Source organism: Mustela nigripes, chromosome 6, assembly GCF_022355385.1.
Source record: "Mustela nigripes isolate SB6536 chromosome 6, MUSNIG.SB6536, whole genome shotgun sequence".
NCBI lineage: Eukaryota > Metazoa > Chordata > Mammalia > Carnivora > Mustelidae > Mustela > Mustela nigripes.
Window position 1 is genome coordinate 9,720,589 of NC_081562.1, and position 19,374 is coordinate 9,739,962.

Here is a 19,374-nt window from a genome sequence, read left to right on the forward strand (position 1 = left end):
CGACGACGACTCCCGGCGGGTTTGATAGCGAGCGCGGGAGAACCGAGGTGGCTCCCACCACCTCGCGGCGGGCTGCGGATTTCGGGTGCGGCCCCTTTAAGGCCAGGCGGGTGATCTCAGCCGCGCGCTCGCCGCCCCGCCCTCCCCGGAGGCGTGCTCAGTGCGCAGGCGCGCCGCGGCGGCACTCCGCTGGGCCCGGGACCCGCCGGCGGCGGCGAAACACCGGGGCTGCGGCGCCGCCCGCCCGCCCCGCCCGCAGAGTCCGGCCGCCGCGCGCTGTCCGCACACGCCACCGCCGCCGCCGCCGCCGCCGCTATGGGCTCTTGAGGTACCCGGCCCGGCCGGCCTCGCGCTGGAGGCCCTGAGGGGGGCAGCTGCGGGTTTCCGGGGGCGGGGGGCTGCTCCGTTTTGGGGAGGCCCCCGCGGGGGTGGGGTTGCCCCACGGGTCGCGTTGGCCGCAGGTCCCCGGGCGGGGAAGGCACGAAGGTGGCGGGCCTGGTGGAGGAGGGAGGGGGCGTCCGCCTCCCAGCCGGTCCCGCCCTGTGCCCCTTCTTTGCCCTGCGGGGTCGCGGGGCTGCCCGTGGGTGTGCCTTGGCCCCCTCCTGGCCAACGTGGCAGGCCCTCGCTTAGAGTGTAATTGGACCTGCCTGTGGGGGTGGCCGGGGGAGAGGGAAGGCGGGTGGACAGGCCCTTTGCAAGGGGGGTTGTGTGAGCCCGGTGGGTGTGCTGGCGCCTGGCACCACCGAGTGGGGGAGGCATCCGTGCCCTGTGCCGGTGGCTGGGATCTGGGAGGATGGTTGGCCTGGCCAGGCCTTTGGGGATGCAAGCGTGCAGAGTGCACAGGCCTTGCATACAAGTCAGCCGCTTGGAGGGGCACGGAGACTAAAGTGGGGCTCCAAAGGACATTTGTTTGGAAAGGGACCACAGAGGATGGTTTAGGATTTGTGTATCCATCCTGGGAGTTGTACATTTTCTCTCTGGGCACATTGCTTGGTTCTGGTGCTAGCTGACTCCCCGCCATGGCAAGGCAGGCTTGGGGAGTGGGCCGGGGTGTCTGTTCCCAAATCATAGCCTCTCTGGGTCACGCAAGGCCAGGTATCATATACACATACGCTTGGGTGTGCCCGCACGCCCAGGGGCACCATGGTGCAAAGCAAGTGTTTGCACGCCTGCTACCTGTGTTTGAGGTGAAGGCCATGTATTATTTATCTGGCTGCTGGGTGCTTTATGTAAGGAAAGCCTCAGCAATCTGTGCCCTGGAGGCCTGTGTGCTGCGCAGTCAGCCCAGCAAACAAGCTCTCGGAGCTCACCTGCGCCTGCAGAGGAGCCCCGGGTCTCAGAGGCGTGACTTCCTTCCCAGATTGTGTCTGCAGCATCCCTGTTCCTTTTCAGCAAGCTTGGGCCCCCTCGGCTCCGCACTGTGGGACATTCCATCAGAGGGTGTTGTGTGTATCCGTGCTGTGACCATGGGGTGGGAGGGCCCCAGCAGCCCGACCTGTGTGCTTGTTTTGTCACTTGGACACAAACTCACAGGGCCCCTGGCTTCCGGGAATTCTCAGGTCTGGGATGGTGGGGGGATCACACGCAGAAACTAGTAATCACAATGATGTGAAAAATATAAAGCAGTAGAGGGAGCGCAGTGTGGGTTCACTGCTGGGAGAGGGGGGGACCACAGCCAGCAGCGGAGACTCTGACACGTGGGGACAGCTGAGCTGAAGCTTGAAGGATGACGAGCATTTGTCTTTGGTGCTTACCACACGTGTTTTCGCAGTTAATTTTCTCAGTGGCTATGTGAGTACAGAGCTGTTGTCATCCCTGTGTGCAGTTGAGGAAACTGAGACCAGAGGGAGTACATGACTCACTTGTCTGTGGCACATGGCGGGCCGGGATAGAGTCTTCCCCGAGCAGGGACCTCTCTTGCTGCCAGATCTTGCTGCCTTGTAACTGAACAATCCACATGCCAGGTGCCATGCTAGGGGCACAGGTGTCTGAAGATGAATGGGAACTGGTACCTGGTCTAGGGCCTCCCAGTCTGCGGGGGAGTAGGGTATGGATGGCTGAGAACAGTGACCAGGACAGGAGGGCCCAATAGCCGGTGTGGTTAGAGAAGGCACTGTGAATTCCCACCTTTCCAACCCTTTGCCACATTCCCCTCCCCACCACCACCACCGTAGGCAACCTGGGCTGCCTTTCTGTAGCCCTTGGAATTCAGGATGTGTTCTCAGTTGATCCTCCATGGGGGTGGGGTAAGGAGCCCCTTCAGAGCTCTCCAGATGGGCGGGAAGGAGACGCAAGGCAGGATGGGTGCGAGTGGTCTTACCTCACTCCTGTTGGCCCAGTTCTGTGGAGCTTGGGCTTCCGTGGGGAGGCTCTTTGCTCCCCCTCTGCTTTTGAGGTTTCCCTCCTGGTTTCTGGCGAGCCAGCCCAGCGCTCTCCCTGAGAGGGGCTGAGCGCTATTTCCAGTCCCTGCTGTGCTCATTTCGCCCCATAGATTCCCCAGAGTGGAAACAGCCTCAGTAGGGCAGAGAGCGCAGCCCTTCATTGTTTTGAAACCCAGTAACAGCCAATGCCCTTCTCACTCTGCAGGGCCGTTAGCCTGGGGAATTGGTGTGCAAGTTGTGGAAGGCCAGCAGCTGGGCCCTGGGAGAGCTCTGTGTGACTTGCTGAAGTCCTACTGTGTGCCAGGCTCCATGCTAGGCCTCGGGACCGGGTCCTGAGCGGTGGGTGGTGCTGCCTTCTAAAAGGCCGTGGTTGGCTGGGGGAGTCCAGTGTGTACCGACTATGGGCAAGACAGTACTCTACTTGTGGTTGGAACAGAGGCCCTACAGGGGTGCAGAGGACAATAGGAACAACAGCTTGTTTATTAAGCACTTACTGTGTGCCAGGCACAGCTCACAGTGCTCTGATGAATGACTGTGTTTCATCCCGCACCACCTGGTGAGGTGGGAATCCTTACCTTCCTGCTTTGCAGTCAGCCTAGCAGGTTCAAGTGGAGGCAGTTGGTGGAGTTGAGCTCTGAATCAGAGGTTCTGACCCCAGAGCCCGTGACCCCCCCTCCCCACTCATCCCAGGTGGGCCTTAAGTCTTCCTAGGAGCGAGTGCCCTATGCTGGGAAGGATGAGAAACCCTGGGCAGGGCTGGGGAGGCCTGGGATACCTCTCCTTCCAGACCTGGCTGCAGTGGGCCCCGGGCGTGAAGATCTTTGAAGGCCTCGCTAAGGACTTTGAACTTGACCCCAGCGTGGTCAACAGGGAGCCCCTGAAGGTTTCAAAATGGAATTGAGGTCGTCAGCCGTGTCACAGGCATATGGGACAGCATTACCATCTCCTCTCCTTTGCGTATTGGTGCAGAGGCCTCTCTCCTCCCTCTCCTTTTTGCTCTCCAAGACGCTTTTCCCACAGCCATATTTTTAGGCCCTGTTGCCTTTCCCTTTTCTTCTTCCAGCAGCTTCTGGTTTTGACCACCCCGTGTGACCCAGTACCCGCCTCTGGAGCCCACCGTGGTTGTCACGGGTTCTGCCCTTGAACTGGCTTCTGGGGCTGGCTGTGAAGTTGGCTCCACTGAATGGGACCCCCCTCTTCCTGGCCCTCCTGCGTCCTGTGGGACCTCACCGACTTCCAGTGGATCGTAGCACTACGATCACTACGTAGCACTATGGCACTACGATCCAGTGCCGTGGCTCGTAGATTGGGCATGAGCGTGGGCTGCCTTTCCCTGTTGAGAGCTGTGGTGGCTCTGCGTCCCCCACAGGCCCCCACACTCAGCAGCGCTGTAAATACAAGCAGAGGGGAGTAGGGACAGAGCGGGAGCTGGAGCCTGGGAATCAGGTTTAACCACAGATCCCACATATGAGTTCCCTGGGGAGCTGCCTGCTTTGCCGGTGTCCGCGGGTGTCCTTTTGCGCAGCTGCTCCAGGCGCTGGGCCCCAGGGCGGAAAGACGAGGGGTCCTTGCTTGTGACATCCAGATCAGGTGTGGGAGCTCTGGGTGCAGGACAGGAGGGGAGTCGGAAGATTGCTGAATCGGGAGAGGAAATGAGAATTCAGGAAGGGGACAAAGGGTCACTGGCAGCACGAGAAAGAAACGCGCCTTCGCGCCCTGGGGAGAGCGGAAGATAAGGGGTCAGTCAACCAAGGATAAGGGGTCCACCCGTCCTGGTGGCCTGGAGAGAGAGAGAATCGGGAAATGTTTAAATCCTCACTCTCTTTTTAGCCCTGTGACCTTGGGCAAGTTGCTTGCTGGGTTCTAGTTTCCATTCTTTAAAAAGAGGGGGGAAATGATGCAATTTCCTACATCTGTAAAATGGGAATAATAATAGTGTGGCCATCACTCAGCCATCCTGACCTCACATCCTTGTGGAGCTCAGCACAGCAGTCGGCCACGCTGGGAGAACGCTGCCTTTTACTGGTCCACTGCAGGCCTTTCAGTGTATTTAAGACAGAAGTGTGCCTGCGGTGCGCGGCTGGCTCAGTTGGTAGAGCATATATATGCTTCTTGATCTTGGGGTCTTGAGTTCAAACCCTACATTTGGTGTGGAGTCTACTTAAGGAAAAAATCTATCTGAAAAAAAAAAAAGAAGAGATGTCAGCCTTGTCTGTATGTTGGACAGTGCGGGGAGCAGCCCTTGCAGAGCTGAGTCCTGCTGGGGAGAGAGACCACAGACGCAGGAGCAATGACACTTGTCGTGGGCCCCCTGAGGGAATATCAGGACATTCCTGCCCAGATAGGCAGTTTTCTGAGGAGACAACATTGAAGCTGTTACCATGTAGAAGGAGAGGAAGCAGGTTCCAGGCAGAGGGAACAGCATGTGCAAAGCCAATGTCCTGGTTCTTGTCTATAAAATTATGTGGCATCTAGTCTTCACCCTGTGGACTCTTGGTGAATGTTAATCGAATATGATCTTCTCAGCCTCAAAGAGGACACAGGAAGGGGAAGAAGTAGAGTGGGAGGGAGCTGTTGAGAGAACTGGACGGTCTCACACTTTGGGGTTTTCTTACGTTCCTGCCCCTTCTTCTCTAAGCTCTTTCCCAGTGGGATCCAGCGCAGGGCCCTGAGGGCATTGTGGCTTAGACACCAGCGTTCTCTGCAGGGACTCATTCTTTGCCTCGGACCCTGTGGGGAGGGGCGGGGGAGCACCAGAGCAGTGGGGGCGGGAGGTGGGGTGCGGGAATCAGGCTGCACACCCAGGCAGCCTTTGTTCACATTTCTGCTGCTGCCCTTGGAGCAGACATGCTGTGCTGGGACAGAACTTGGAAGGATGACATGTGGCCTCTGGTTGGTGGTTTCCAGTCTTGGGTTACCGGTGGCTCCCTGTCTGGCACAACACCTTGCGCAGCGTAGGTGCTGAAATAGTTTTCGATGACACAAATGAACGGCTAGGTGAATGTCATTGCCACTCGGGATAAAGCTGGAGTTATTCTTGAGAAGTGACGGATAGTACGGACAGGATTAATCAGAACAGGACAGTGGAGGAGAGCTGAGCTTCCACCAGGAGGCCATGGGGCATCTAGGACAGCCTGGGGTCTGGGAGGTCTTGGGCCTGTTCTGAGAGGCAGGAAGCCCCACAGTCACTCCTTTTCCTTCCCTGCTGGGACGGAAGCCAGAGGGGGAAGATCCCACCCAGAAAACCTTTGTGCCTGACCCACGTCACTTCCAACTCTGCTGTGTTTTAGAAAGTCACATACGAGTAATTGAGTGTTTAATGGAAAGTTTGCAGGGTTGATGGGTCTTTGAAAAACAATAGGCTTTTCTACTTTGGAAAATAGGACACGTTGATTGTAGTGAACTTGGAACATAGAAGGTTGGTGGGTAAGACTAAAAATCACCCCCAATTTCATAACCAAGAAATAATGTGGTTGACGTGGGCGTATTTTCTTTCTAGGTACGATCCTGCAGTATCTCATTGTTCACGTAACACCAGGTCATAAGCATTTCCCGTGACATTATTAAGTTAGCCACGAAAGAGTCACACAAGTTAAAAACCAGGACCCCTGGTGTCGTATTTCCACTCTCTGTGGGAAAGATGACGTCCCCAACCATTTTGCTAGATGGCATCATGGCCTTGAGCAGCCGCAGAGAACTGTGTGCAAGTCGAAGAACCAGGGTGATAACCTTGGGCAAGGGGTTTGCCACTGCTGGGGCTACCTGTAGCACCTCTGCTCACCCCCCTGGGTGCTGCAAGGCTCAAGTGAGGCCCCTGGTTCTAGAGCCTTGAGCTCCCCAAGTCGGGGGGCCTAGTGTAGAGTCAGGGCAGGTCACATAAAGATGGATGAAGGGGTATGTGTGTGTGTGTGTATGTGTGTGTGTGTGTCTTTTCTTTTCCAACCTGAAGTTTGTTTGGCGATCCTCCTGAAGACCCAGGTCTCCTGGCCGGGGACCCGTGATCTGTGGACTCTTGTGCCTGCGACGGTGGGTGGTCCCAGGATAGCTGTCCCTGCCACCCCCACTCAACAGAGCGCTGGGGTGAGACCCCCAGAAGGTGCTGCATCTGTCACGCTGCAGGATTTTCACACCAGACAGCGGACCCACTCTGGAGGACGTTGTGGGGTTGCCTACCTTTATTTTTCTCCTGCGCAACTGTGGATAGCCTGTCCCCAGGGGGGCCCGGTCCTGCTGGCAGGTGGCCGAGAACCTCCGCTCTGCTGGGTGGTGCTGTGCCCCAAAGCCCTCTGGGTCACCATTCACAGGAAGGCTCTGAGGTAGAAGGAGCTCACCCCATGGCTGCTGCTGTGGTGGCCGCTGCAGAGCCTCCTTGCCTTTGCCTGTGGTGCCTCTGTTTTCTCATTCCATCTAGAACACGCAGAATCTGGGATTCCATTGATGATCATTTTGGGTGCCTGCAAGGCACAACCGATGAGTGCTGGTGAAGGGATATGTGGGATATGTGTGAGGATATTAGCGTCAGCTGAGATTAATATATTAATTAATACCAGTATTACTGATTCTCACCAGAATTTGTGTAGGGCTTTACAGTTTGCAAATTACATTTCACTTAAACTGCTTCATTTAATCCTCCCAGTAGCCCTGGAACCTTGGGATTATCTTGCCTGTACTGTCGCTGGATAGACTGAGGCTCAGAACGGTGAACTGGCCCGAGAGCCTATGGAAGGAAGCTCGTGGGTTTTTTATTTTGAATCCTGCACCTTTGCTGCTCTGAGCGGCCCCCCACCCTCGCAGCCTGCAGTCCCACCTCCCCGCACCCAGCAGGCGGAATTGCTGCCGGACTTGGACAGCCGTGCTTGTAGAGGGTCAGGTGGAAGCTGCCGGGGTGGGGTGGGGGGCTCCCTGAGGGAGGCGCGGGCTGAGCCGGGGGCTCTGATGGTCAGTGGAGGTTGGCAAGTAGAGCGGTAAGGAGAATGCTTCCCAAGCAGTGGGCCTGCCTTGAGCGCACACGCAGGTCGGTGCTTCAAGGCAGGGAGGCATTTGTGGATGTTAAACAAATAATACACGTGAGAATTTAGTCTCACCAAAACAAAGAAAAGTTTTTTTTTTAAGATTTTATTTATTTATTTTTTAGAGAGAGAGCAAGCAAGCAGGGGGAGGGACAGAGGCAGAGGGAGAGAAGCACACTCCCGCTGAGCAGGGAGCCCAACTTGGGGCTCCATCCCAAGACCCTGGTATTGTGACCTGAGCCAAAAGCAGGCACCGAACCGACTGAGCCACCGAGGCGGCCGGCCCTGTGCTTTTGTCAGAAAAATTTGAATATCGATAACCTCAATGCATTCAAGTGTGATTTGGTTGGTAGGAGTTCCTAGCCCTCCAGTCCACTGGCGCAAAACCTGGGCTGGCAATAGGAAGGTTGGTGAAGGTTCTTCCTCTCAAAAGCTGTCTTTGGTTGGCCGAGAGGCATGTCCTCTTTGGGGGCCGAAGACCATTGCATTCCCAGTTCTCTGTTGTTGAGCTGGGTCTGTGGAGGTGGGAGGAAGCCCTGCCCCGCCCGCTGTGTTTATGCAGCTGTCCTTGCAGAGAGGACACTAGGCATCCAGAGGCCTGGCTCCATCCTCCGCCGGCTGCCCACTTGAAGAGCGAGATGTGGGTGGCCACCGCGGTCAGGCGCGTACGTTATGTAATGGGTCCGCAGTAGACGTGGCCATGAATGTCCTAGAGCATGAGTGCGTCTTGTGTGGCTCTGGTGTCCCAGCAGCCTGTGCAGGGAAAACAGCAGGAGGTGCCTCTCACTCGTTTGGGATGGCCAAGCTGGAAACGCTGGATCCTCTGGGGCTCTGCTCTCCTGCGCTTCCCCACCCCCCACCGCATCAGGCCTGCCTCTGGTGTGTGTGTACTTTGTAGCCTGCCCCTCCCCTGGACCCTGGCTCCCATGCCCAGGGAGACCAATTATGGCTGGGTGTTGTGGTGACTCTGGTCACAGTCCATCCTTCCACGTGTCCTGGGACCAAGGGCATCAGGGCCTGTCTGCTCTGGGAAGGGCTGAGGGGCTGAGCAGGTCTGGCCCTTCGCTCAGGGATGAGGAAGTCCATTCTGGGTGAGAGGGGGCTGACACAGGTCCCGAACCAACTCCGGACCCCGTGCTCTCTGCTGAACGGGCTTTGCTCTACCGTTTCTTCATCTGGGCACTCTTAAAAACTACATGTTGTCAGTATTCCTAATAATTAAGCTTATTTCTTGGATGAGGATTTTTTTTTTAAGATTCTATTTATTTGAGAGAGAGCCCGTGTCCCGAGAGAGAACACGAGCACGGGGGAGGACAGAGAAGGAGAAGCAGACCTCCCCACTGAGCAGGGAGCCTGATGTGGGGCTCGAACCCAGGACTCCGGGATCGTGACCCAAGCCGAAGGCATAGGCTCAATGGACTGAGCCGCCCAGGTGCCCCTTGGATGAGGATTTAAATGTGTCCTGTCTGTCTGGCAACATTTTCCAAAATTAGAGACGCTTGTCCACTTTGACCCAATGGTTGGACTTCTAGGATTTCATCCTACAGATGTTTTAATCTGTGTGTAAAATAATTTATTTGAAGGTTAGTCATTGCTGCCTTATTTGTGCTAGGAAAAAGGTTGGGAAGAATGTCATGTCCATCTGCTGGGACCCAGGAACAAGTTATGCTCCGTGTGGACCATAGAGTACTGCGCAGCTCTGGGAAATAAGGGAGAAGCTCCGTGCCCAGATACGGAGCAGTCGCCCAGATGGATTGCTGTGAGAGAGGGGGGTGCGGGGGGCGCCTGGGTGGCTCCGCCGGGTGAGTGTATGCCATCAGCTTAGGTCCTCTTCCCTGTGTTCTGGGATAAGTCCCATGTCAGGCTCCCTGCTCAGCAAGGACTCTGCTTCTCCCTCTGCCTGCTGCTCCGCCCTCTGGCTTGTGTTCTCTCATGCGATCTCTCTCTCAAGATGAATAAATAAAATCTTAAAAAAAAAAAAAAAGAAGAAGAAGAAGAAGAAGCAGGTGCAGGATAGTGTGTCTCGTGTGCCTCCGTGGGTGTAAAAGGAAAGTGCGTGTGCTCACGTGTGCACACAGGGTCTTGGGGGCCTGTGGGAAGTCAGCTGTTGTGGTGCCTCTGGGATGGGGCTGGTGCTGGGAGGCTCTTTACTAGAGACACTTTGAACCGTCTGAGTGCCAAATCGTGGGGCTATCTGATCTTTTCAAAATAGAAATAAAGAGGTGCCTTGGTGGCTCAGTAGATTAAGCAACTGCCTTCAGCTCAGGTCATGATCGTGGAGTCCTGGGATCGAGTCCTGCATTGAGCTCACTGCTCAGAAGGGAGTCTGCTTCTCCCTCTGACCCACTCCCCTCTCATGCTCTCTCTCTCAAATAAATAAATAAAATCTTTAAAAAATAAATACATAAATACATAAACAAAATTAAGTAAAAAAGAACCATAAGAATGTATCCTTTTATCTCACCCAGTGCAAGAAGGTCAAGTCTCCGGCCATTCCCTCAAGGACCTGCCAGCATCACTCAAGCCCCTGCCACCATCTAATCAAAAATGTGTGCTTGGGGGCACCTGGCTGACTCAGTGCAGAAAGCATGTGACTGACTCCTGGTCTCAGGGTCCTGAGTCCGAGCTCCACGCTGAATGTAGTATTTACCTAAAAAACAGACAAAATGCATGCTGGGGTCTCACAGAGGGGACCAAGTGTGAAAGTTTGGGTGTTTCTTGGTAAAAAGACCTGCTCTATCTGTCCCACTGGCCGCAGGCAGCCTTGTCATGTTTGAGTGTTTTCTTCCCCATCATCCTATAAGCTCTAATGGGATCAGCGTCTTTTCAGAGAGATACCCTTGGGACTTAGCATACAGAGGGTGCTCAAGGGTAAACATTTATACTTTTTTTTTTAAATTTTATTTATTTATTTGACAGACAGAGATTACAAGTAGGGAGAGAGGCAGTCAGAGGAGGAGGAAGCAGGCTCCCTGCTGAGCAGAGAGCCCGATGCGGGGCTCGATCCCAGGACCCTGGGATCATGACCTGAGCCGGAGGCAGAGGCTTCAACCCACTGAGCACCCAGGCACCCCTACTTTTTAAAGTTTTTAAGGTTAGCTTACGTAGGGTAAAGTACACTGGTCTTAGCCCTACAGCACAGTGGGTTTTGACATCTGCCAGTACCCATAAAAATTATGTCCGGGTCAAGCTGCAGAACACGCCCAGCGCCCAGAAGGCTCCCGTGGCCCCCCACGGTAACTGGTAACCACTGCTCACTCCTCATCCCTGCTGACTCGTCCCGCCTTTTGCCAAGTACACAGGGGTGCTGTGAAGGTTCTTATTCTTGTCTGTGGGACTTGTGGACTCTGGGGGCTCCCGATGCCTAGGGAGGAAGGCTGGCTCGCCCCACTTGGTGCGTGTTTTCGTGAGTGACATTCCGGTTGGAATTTCTGTCGCAGGCACCCGGGCCGGAGCCGGGTTCCTTGCTCGAGGGGTCCCAGGGGTTGGAGCAGGTTCAGGGGTCTTGCTTAGACAGCCTTCCCCCACTCCTGGGGCAGTAGGACTGTTGAGGTTCAGAGTTCTGAGTCCTAAGGGAACCCTTTTATGCAGTGCTGAATAGGGTTTAGGTGGCTGGAAAGGTCACATTTAGGGGGACACAGAAACTGCCTGAAGAGGCAGAGCATTGGCCCATCTGTTTGCACTTTGGGAGAAAACTGGGGTGAGCAAGATTTGGCCTGTATGCATTAAGGCAAAACAGAACTTAATTACAAGGCTGATTAAGTCAGCCTTTGCTGAAGAATTTTGGATGACTTGGTTGTTCCTTTAGATTTCTGCTCCCCCCCACCCAAGTGAAGGAGAGCTACACGATTGGGAGATTCTTCCTTTTGTGGTTGGGAGGTTCGTGGGAACTTGGTCCCGGGAGAAGGAGGAGAGACAAGAGAGGCGCTGGAGTGGCCTGGCCTGTGGGTGTTGACTGAGGCGGGGGGGCGCTACCCCTCGTGAGGGCACGTGATCATCCTCCCAGAGGCTGCCCAGAGAGAACTGCCCGGCCTCCGGCATTCTGTTCCTTTAATCCCCTCTGGAGAAGGGCCAGGCTGTGGGCTGCTGACCTGCTCGGATGCGGGTCAGCCTCCCCAAGAAGGCAGCACCCCCCAGCCCCCCACCGCCCCGGAAAGTTCACAGAACCTGACAGCCCCTGGGGAGGGAGGAGGCTATTGTCACAGGTGCCAGAGTGGGGCCAGAGTGGGCTGTTCAGACGAGCAATTCCTAAGTCAGATTCGACCTAGGGAGCTATGTTAAGATGGAAAGTTTTTCATATATATTTTTCTTTCTTTCTTCTTTTTTTTTTTTTTAATGGTTTTATTTATTTATTAGAGAGATCAAGTGAACATGAGCAGGGTGAGGGGCAGAGGGAGAAGCAGACTCCCCCTGAGCAGGGAACTCAGCGCGGGGCTCGATCCCAGGACCCTGGGATCATGACCTGAGCCAAAGGCAGACGCTTAACCAACAAAGCCACCCACGTGCCCCTTCCATATATATATTTTTTAAATAACATCTGTTCAACAAAAATCCCTCCCAGGCTGCGTTAATATTCTGGAGACGTGCGTGTGAACAGGTTGCCAGCTTCGCTCGGCCTGTGGGAGTGTGGCAGCCGCCCGAGTGAGCGCTTCATGGCCGCAGCTCAAAGGGGCTTGGATCTGAAACTAATGAATGAAAATATGACCTCAGAAGGTTTAAAAAAGAGCAGACGAGCAGAGATAGGCCAGGCCTGGGGCTCAGACTGCCGGGCCTGTGAACCGCCAGCCTGACCGAGGCTCCGAGGTGGGAGAGGAGTTGGGCCAGATCGGCGCACACGGGTCGTGCCTGGCCCCCCACCCTGTTGGCCCCTTGCAGCTCCGTCCCAGGCTCAAGTGACTGCGGCCCCATTTCACAGCTGGGGAAGCCGGAGCGAGGAGCACTTACGTAACTTGGCCGTGGACGCAGAGCTGGTCAGTGGCGGGACCAGGACTTGAGTCTAGGCGGTCCACCTGCAGAGCCCACAGGGAGCGAGGGTGGTGTCCGGAGCCAGTTACAGGAGCTGTGGACCAGCCGCGGGAGCCCCCAAGCCTCTGTTTCCTCATCTGGAAACTGCGGGCGTTGCTTTCCTATGGATTCTGCAACAAAATTGCTGGCAATGTAGTGACTTAGTGACACAGATTTACCATCCTACAGTTTTGAAGTTTTGAGGTCACAAGGTCAGAATGTATTTCATTGAGCCAAAATCAGGATGTTGGCAGGGCTGCGCTCCTTCCGGAGGATGTTTCCTTGTCTCTTCAAGCTTCCAGAGGCCACTTGCATTCTTTGGCTCAGGGCCCCCTCCTTCATCCTCAGAGCCAGCGGCCTGGCACCCTCCAGCCTCTCCTGCCTGCTCCCGTTGTCACACTGTCCCCTTCACACCCACAGTCCCCTGCCCCCTCTCATTCGGGCCCCTTTGATTACATCCGGCCTACCCAGATCATCTGGGACCCTCGATGGCCTTAATGTAGTCACACCTGCAAAGCCCCTTTTGCCACGTCAGGCAGAATAGTCCAGCGTTCAGGGTTTGGGATGTGACGTCTTTGTGTGTGGGGGGATGCATTACTCAGTCTTAGACACAGGAACTTATGGAGGGGTAACAGCATGGTATCCCCCCAACATGGAATGAAACGGACTCTGAGATGTGAGGTTCTCTGAAACCCCTAATTCCAAGGAGGGGCCTGAGCCTGCACACAGCTTTGCAGCTCTTCTGGAAGACGTGAGTGTCTTCAGGCGGGAGTTAGCCAGATGCTGTCCTGTTTGGGGAAGGATGGGGGTAGGCACGATCTTAGGCAAAGTGACCATTCACGGCACTCTGGGTGCTTTTCTAGGGCTTGGCTTAATTCGTTAGGCCTTGCCGGGCCTGCCTGGATGTTCCTCAAGACCCCCCACTTCTCTGTGCTCTGGTTCTGTGCCCTCAGGCACCCTCTGGCCATGGGTTCTCCCGGTTTCCTAAGCCTGGCTTTCTAACCCGCAAGAGGAGTTCTGTCCGGCCTTGTGCCTTGGTGATCCAGCGGGGCTCTGTGTTCTGGTGCTCCCTGTGGGACCGTACCCAGGGGACCGTATCCTGGCCTGGATGCTCCAGCCGCAACAGGACACACCTCACAGGGCGGGCAGGAGGGCCTTGTCCCTCTGAAGAGCCGCAGGTGGTTTGTCAGTCAGGCTGCCCGCCGCACCCGCATCTTCTGCAGGGTCCGGAGTCATTAATTCTGCTCTGCATTCCTGGCCGGGTGTCTGCCCATGTACTGTCTCCATGCCTCTGCTCAGGTTTTTCCCTCTGTCCCCTAAGCAGTCAGTCAGTAAATACTTTTCCCACATGGCGACTGATCCCTGCGCTCGCAGAACCCAGCTTGCGGGGCTTTAAGGGACCAGATGAAGTCACAGAGGGGTGAATGTCTGGCAGACCAGGGGAGACATGCAGAGAGCAAACTGTGAGAGGTCACAGAAGGCCATATCTGTCGAGGCTGATGGGGGTCAAAAATCCTTGGGTGGGAGCAAGAGAACCTTCCACTCGCTGGGGCTGGCACGGTGGCGATGGAGGGCATCACAGACCGTCAGAGTTGGAAGATCTCAGGTCAGGAGGAGGGACATGGTCACATCTGAAAATAAGGTGAGAAGTAGACGCCACCAGATTCCTGCATCTTCAAGCATCAGCCTCCCTGCAGCGCTGGGGGGCAGCCCAGGCCCCCACCTTTCTGGAATCCGGAACGCTCGAAATCCCAAAGGTTCTTCCAAGCCTGCAGCAAACTAATTTCGTGGCAAAAATCTGACCTGAATTGATGTGAGACTAATTATATTCTTTAAAAATATCTCATGTTTCTCTGCGGAAATACTGTGTATTTGACTTTCGGGTGCTGCCTGCACCGCTCTGGGGGACTCACTCTGCATACCTCCTCCAGCTCTGGAATCCTTTCTAACTCGGAAAAACTCTGAAGTCCTAAGCTCACCGGCCCAAGGTGGGCTTGGCGTACCTGGGAAACAAGTTCAGAGACGCTCAGGCCCCGGCCCAGTCACAGCTGGGTGGCAGCACCAGGATTCCAGCTGTTTTCCTGACTTGGAGCCTGGGACAAAGTGTGGCCTGTGGCCTGGCTTCTTCGCAGCCTGCAGGTTGTCCCGAAAGTGAGGACACAGGTGTGGGGCCACCTGGCGGGCAGGTGGCCGCTGGGAGAGAGGCGGGATCGGGTCTTGACTGTGCTTTGTGTCTGCCTCAGCCTCAGGCCTGACACCAGGGGCTGCGGAAGGACAGAGGGACAGGAGCCTCGGGGGGAACAGGGAGCCCTGTCAGCGACTGGCTGCATCCCTATCAGTAAGAAAACTTTTGGGGTCTGTTCCCCCATACTTGCATATTGTTACATGTAGCTCATAAAGCGTACACCAAGCTGTGATGATGCTAAAGATGTAATATTTAAATTTTTTATTTTATTTTATTTTCTTGGTGGTGCAAAAACCTTCTGGCTTCATAGGCGTGATTTATTTTTGGAAAGCATGCTTTCGTGGTCTGTGAGCGAGCAGTTAGAAGCTCTGGCTCTGTGTTCAGTCTGCTTGGCTGTCTGGTTTTAATGGCTGCCCTCTCCTAAAAAGATCCCCGAGACATGTAGCTGTACACGGAGGAAACGCATCACTGGCTTGCTTTCTAAATCAGGTTACTCATTTCTCCATCCTGTCCACTGCGTATGCAGGGAATTTGTTGAAATTTGGCTAGTACATTTCCATCCTTCCTGATGCCAATCAGATGTTTTTGTCGACTAAATGGAAGGTACTTTTTATTTTAAAGTTCTTAACACATGAATCCAAAACCCACTCAGATGCTTTGGAAATTTTTGAGCAGATTAGAAAATTCTGTTACGTAGGTTTTTAGGAGTTCAGACACGAGAGTTTTTGTGAGTTACAGACTTAACATTGTTTTTGGTAACAAGATCCTATGACAGTAGAAACATTTCCAACATTTCCAAATATACTTTTCCAGAAGGCTCTGCCGGCCTCGGTGTCTTCTGAAAGAGCAGTTATTTTCTCATTTGTTGTGATAACATGCCTTTCCCATGAAGGGACATACTAAACATGCTTAAAGATGTTTCAAAAGCTTAACTGGGAAGCATATCCCTGACAGCCAGTATTGAAGAAAAACATGGACAAATGTGGAACTTTTTTTTGAAAGAAAGATGTGTTGAACTAAGTTGTTACATTTGACAGGTCTTTCTGATTGCTTTTCTACAAGATAACCGGTAAATCTCTGAAACAGACGGTTTCCTGAGTCACTGGCCATCTCATTACAAATTTGGTGGAAAATTCTGTTCTACTGTCTAAAGCTTTTTACTCTGGAAAATTTCAGACACGTAGAAGTAGAGCAAATAATAGAACAGGTTTCTGCCCATAGTCCCTCACCTTCCAACAGCAAGGAAATGTCCTACAGTCTTGCTGCCTCTATCCCTCTCCCCCTTTTAAAGGACAAATCCCAGAAGTCATGTTATTTTTTACCCTTAAATAATTCAGTATGCATCTCCATCTGATAAGGACTTCAGACAACTTGTTTTGGGGCACCTGTGTGATTCAGTCAGTTCAACGTCTGACTTCGGCTCAGGTCATGATCTTCAGGGTCTTGGTGGGATCAAGCCCTGCGGTGGCACCATGCTCAGCAGGGAGTCTGCGTGTCCCTCTCCTTCTGCCCTCCCCCACCCTCACTCGTGCTCGCTCTTAAATAAATAAAATCTTTAAAAAAAAAAAAATAAAAGAACTTGGGGCGCGACTGGGTGGCTCAGTGGGGTAAAGCTTCTGCCTTCGACTCAGGTTGTGATCCCAGGATCCTGGGATTGAGCCCTGTATCCGGCTCTCTGCTCAGTAGGGAGCCTGCTTCCCGCCCCCCCCCCCCCCCCCCCTATGATCTCTGTCTCCCTAACAATGAAATAAAAACTAAAAAATAAAAATAAAAAAACAAACTTGTTTTATTTTGAAATAATTGTAGGTTCACAGGAAGTTGCAAAAATAGCGCTCCAAGTCCCATGTGCCCTGCTCTCAATGGTGACGTTCCAATTGCTCTAGGACCATGATCAAAACCAGAAGTGGACATGAGTGCAGTACTACTAACCAGACTACAGACCTTGCTCAGTTTTCACTGTTCTTGTGGCGGGGGGAGGGGCTCTGTACAGTTTTTCACCCACAGACTTGTAGCCACTGTCTTCAAGATACATGGGCTCCCTTCACTGGAGGGAAGTCCCTGTGCGGCCCTCTCTCTGTGCACACACCTTCCTTGCTGTGCTCTGCCAGTCTCCAGTCTGTTCCGCATCTTTATAGATTTGCCGTTCTGAGGATGTTCTAGATCAACAGACTCAGTGTGTGACCTTTTGCGATTGGCTGTTCTGTTTAGAATGCCCTTGAGCTCCATCCAGATTTCTGCCTGTATCAGTAGTTTTGTTGCTTTTTTCTTGCTGAGTAGTAATCCATGATCTGGACATAGTGGAGTTTGATCTTTGGCCTGTTGAAGGATGTGTCAATCATTTTGGGTTTGGCAGTTAAAATACAGCTGCTGTGAACATAAGCACATAGGGTTCTGTGTGAGCATGCGCTTTCCTTTCTGTAGCATAAACATCTAAGTGACTACTGGGTTGTATGGCAAATGGCGTGCTAGTTTTGTAAGAAACGACCAAACTGTTTTCCAGAGTAGCTCTACTGTTTCCTGTTCCTACCAGGAATGTACATAAGAGCCAGTTTCCCTGCACCCTTGCCATCTTTGGATGTCTTTGTTCTGTACTGATATGTGTACAGTGATGTCTTTGTGGTTTTAGTTTGCATTTCCCTAATGACTAACGGTGTTGAACAGCTGTTCCTGTGTTTATTGTCCATGTATCCTTCTTGAGTGGAATGTCTGTTCATGTCTTTTGCCCATTTTTTTTTTTAAGATTTTATTTATTCATTTGACACAGAGAGAGACAGTGAGAGAGGAAACAAACACAGGGAGTGGGGGAGGGAGAAGCAGCCTCCCTCCTGAGCAGGGAGCCCGATGTGGGGCTTGATCCCAGGACCCTGGGACCACGACCTGAGCCACCCAGTTGCCCCTTTTGCCCATTTTCTAATTGTATTATTTTTTCTACTGCTGAGTTTGAGAATTCTAAGTTTATTGTCTTGCATTTTGCCTTTAAATCTGTGATCCATTTAAAATTAATTTTTGTATATGGTGTAAAGGTTTAGGTTAACCATGCATTCTCTCTCTGGATGTCTAGCTGTTCCAGTGCTGTTTATTGAAGACACGATTCTCCCTCCATTGATAAGGACTTTTTGTACCGCCATGCCGGGATCACGCCTAATGAAACTGACAGAATTCCTGTGTGTTACCCGTTTCAAAGAGGTCTTTCCATCCTTGGTTTGTTAGCATCAGGACCCAACAAAGTCCACTTGTCGCATTTAGTTAGGTCTCTCGAGTTTTTATTCTTTTTTTTTTTTTTTTTAAGATTTTATTTATTTATTTGACAGAGAGAGATCACAAGTAGGCAGAGAGGCAGGCAGAGAGAGAGGAGGAAGCAGGCTCCCTGCTGAGCAGAGAGCCCGATGCGGGACTCGATCCCAGGACCCTGAGATCATGACCTGAGCCGAAGGCAGCGGCTTAACTCACTGAGCCACCCAGGCGCCCTCGAGTTTTTATTCTGTAAGAGCCCCTCAAGCACCTTTGTTTATAAGCCTCTGATTTGTTGGTGAAACTGCGTCATTTGTCCTGTAGATTGTCCCGTGGTCTAGACTCGGCTGCTGCGTCCTCATGATATCATTTAGTCTGTCCCAGTACCCTCTGCATTTCCTGGCTACTGGTAGTAGCTCTGGAGGCTTGTTTTGATCCCATTTCACTTTTGGGAAAAGGGTCCTCCTTAGATGGTGGTGGCGTGTGCTCCCTATGTATCCCATTAGGAGGCTGGAGACTTCTCGTAGCTCCGTGTTGGTAAGGTTGATCTTGACTGTGGGTTCAGAGTTGCACTTGCCCAGACTGTTAGCTGGGGGTTTTATCATCCACTGATGATCCGTATCTATATCCAGAATTTTATTAGGAGTTGCAAAATGGTCATTTTTGTTCTCTTCTATTATTCTGCCTCTATTCATTAACAGGACTTCTCTTTTTATTTATTTATTTATTTATAAGATTTCATTTATTCATTTAGCAGAGAGGGAGAGCACAAGCAGGGAGAGCGGCAGGGAGAGTGGGAGGAAGAAGCAGGCTCTTTGCTGAACCAGGAGCCAGACGTGGCACTCGATCCCAGGACCTTGGGATTACCACCTGGGCCGAAGGCAGCCGCTTAGCCAACTGAGCCACCCAGGCATCCTGGGACTTCTGTGAAGTAGAACACGCCCTCATCCATTCTGTAGTTACCCTGAAGTGTTACAGATGGGGGAAACTCGGGTTCTTAGAGATGAAGTCACGTAAGTGTTACAGATGGGGAAACTCAGGTTCTTAGAGATGAAGTCACTTGTCCACACTCGCAGATGGTGAGGTCTGACAGGAATCTCGTTGGGTGGCCCCAGTGCTGAAGCTTGGTTTTGCTCCTTAAACACTCTGCCCCAAAGTCCCTGCCGCTTTGAAGCCTTCCCTGACCCTCCCCCCAGCCTTGGCCAAGGCCGTTGATGCCGCCCGAGTGTGAGAGGACGGGACCCCAGTGTCCATCCCCCTGTCCCAGCACACACACTGTGAACAGTCTGCAGGGTCCAGCATTGTGTGCTGCCCTGGGCCCTGGGAGCAAGGCGAGCCCCTGGGATCTACAGCCTTGGAGGAGCCGGCCTCACCTGCTGGTCTTTCGTGCCAGGGACCATGCGTCTGTGAGTCAGAATGTTGCTTCATGTATTTTGTGGGGGGAGGATATTATGAAAACCCTCGAATCATGTGCAAGTAATAGTACTTAGTTCAAAGTTGAGCAAAAAAAATGAGATGGTGCTTGGGAAAACAGTGTGTAAACGAGCACTGCACAGAGTTCGGT

At 53.1% G+C, this 19,374-nt stretch overlaps 1 protein-coding gene across 4 annotated transcripts in view; it reads left to right on the top strand.

Moving 5' to 3' along the window:
- The first annotated feature begins 222 nt into the window (after window positions 1-222).
- TMEM184B (transmembrane protein 184B) overlaps window positions 223-19,374 on the top strand; it is a 43,584-nt gene continuing 24,432 nt past the window's right edge. For 3 of the 4 annotated variants that reach the window (XM_059402010.1, XM_059402011.1, XM_059402012.1), the window contains exon 1: window positions 224-328. The gene's annotated coding sequence lies outside the window, so the exon portion shown is untranslated. Of the gene's footprint in view, window positions 329-19,374 lie in introns of all 4 variants that reach the window. The other variant, XM_059402009.1, reaches the window with a different exon arrangement.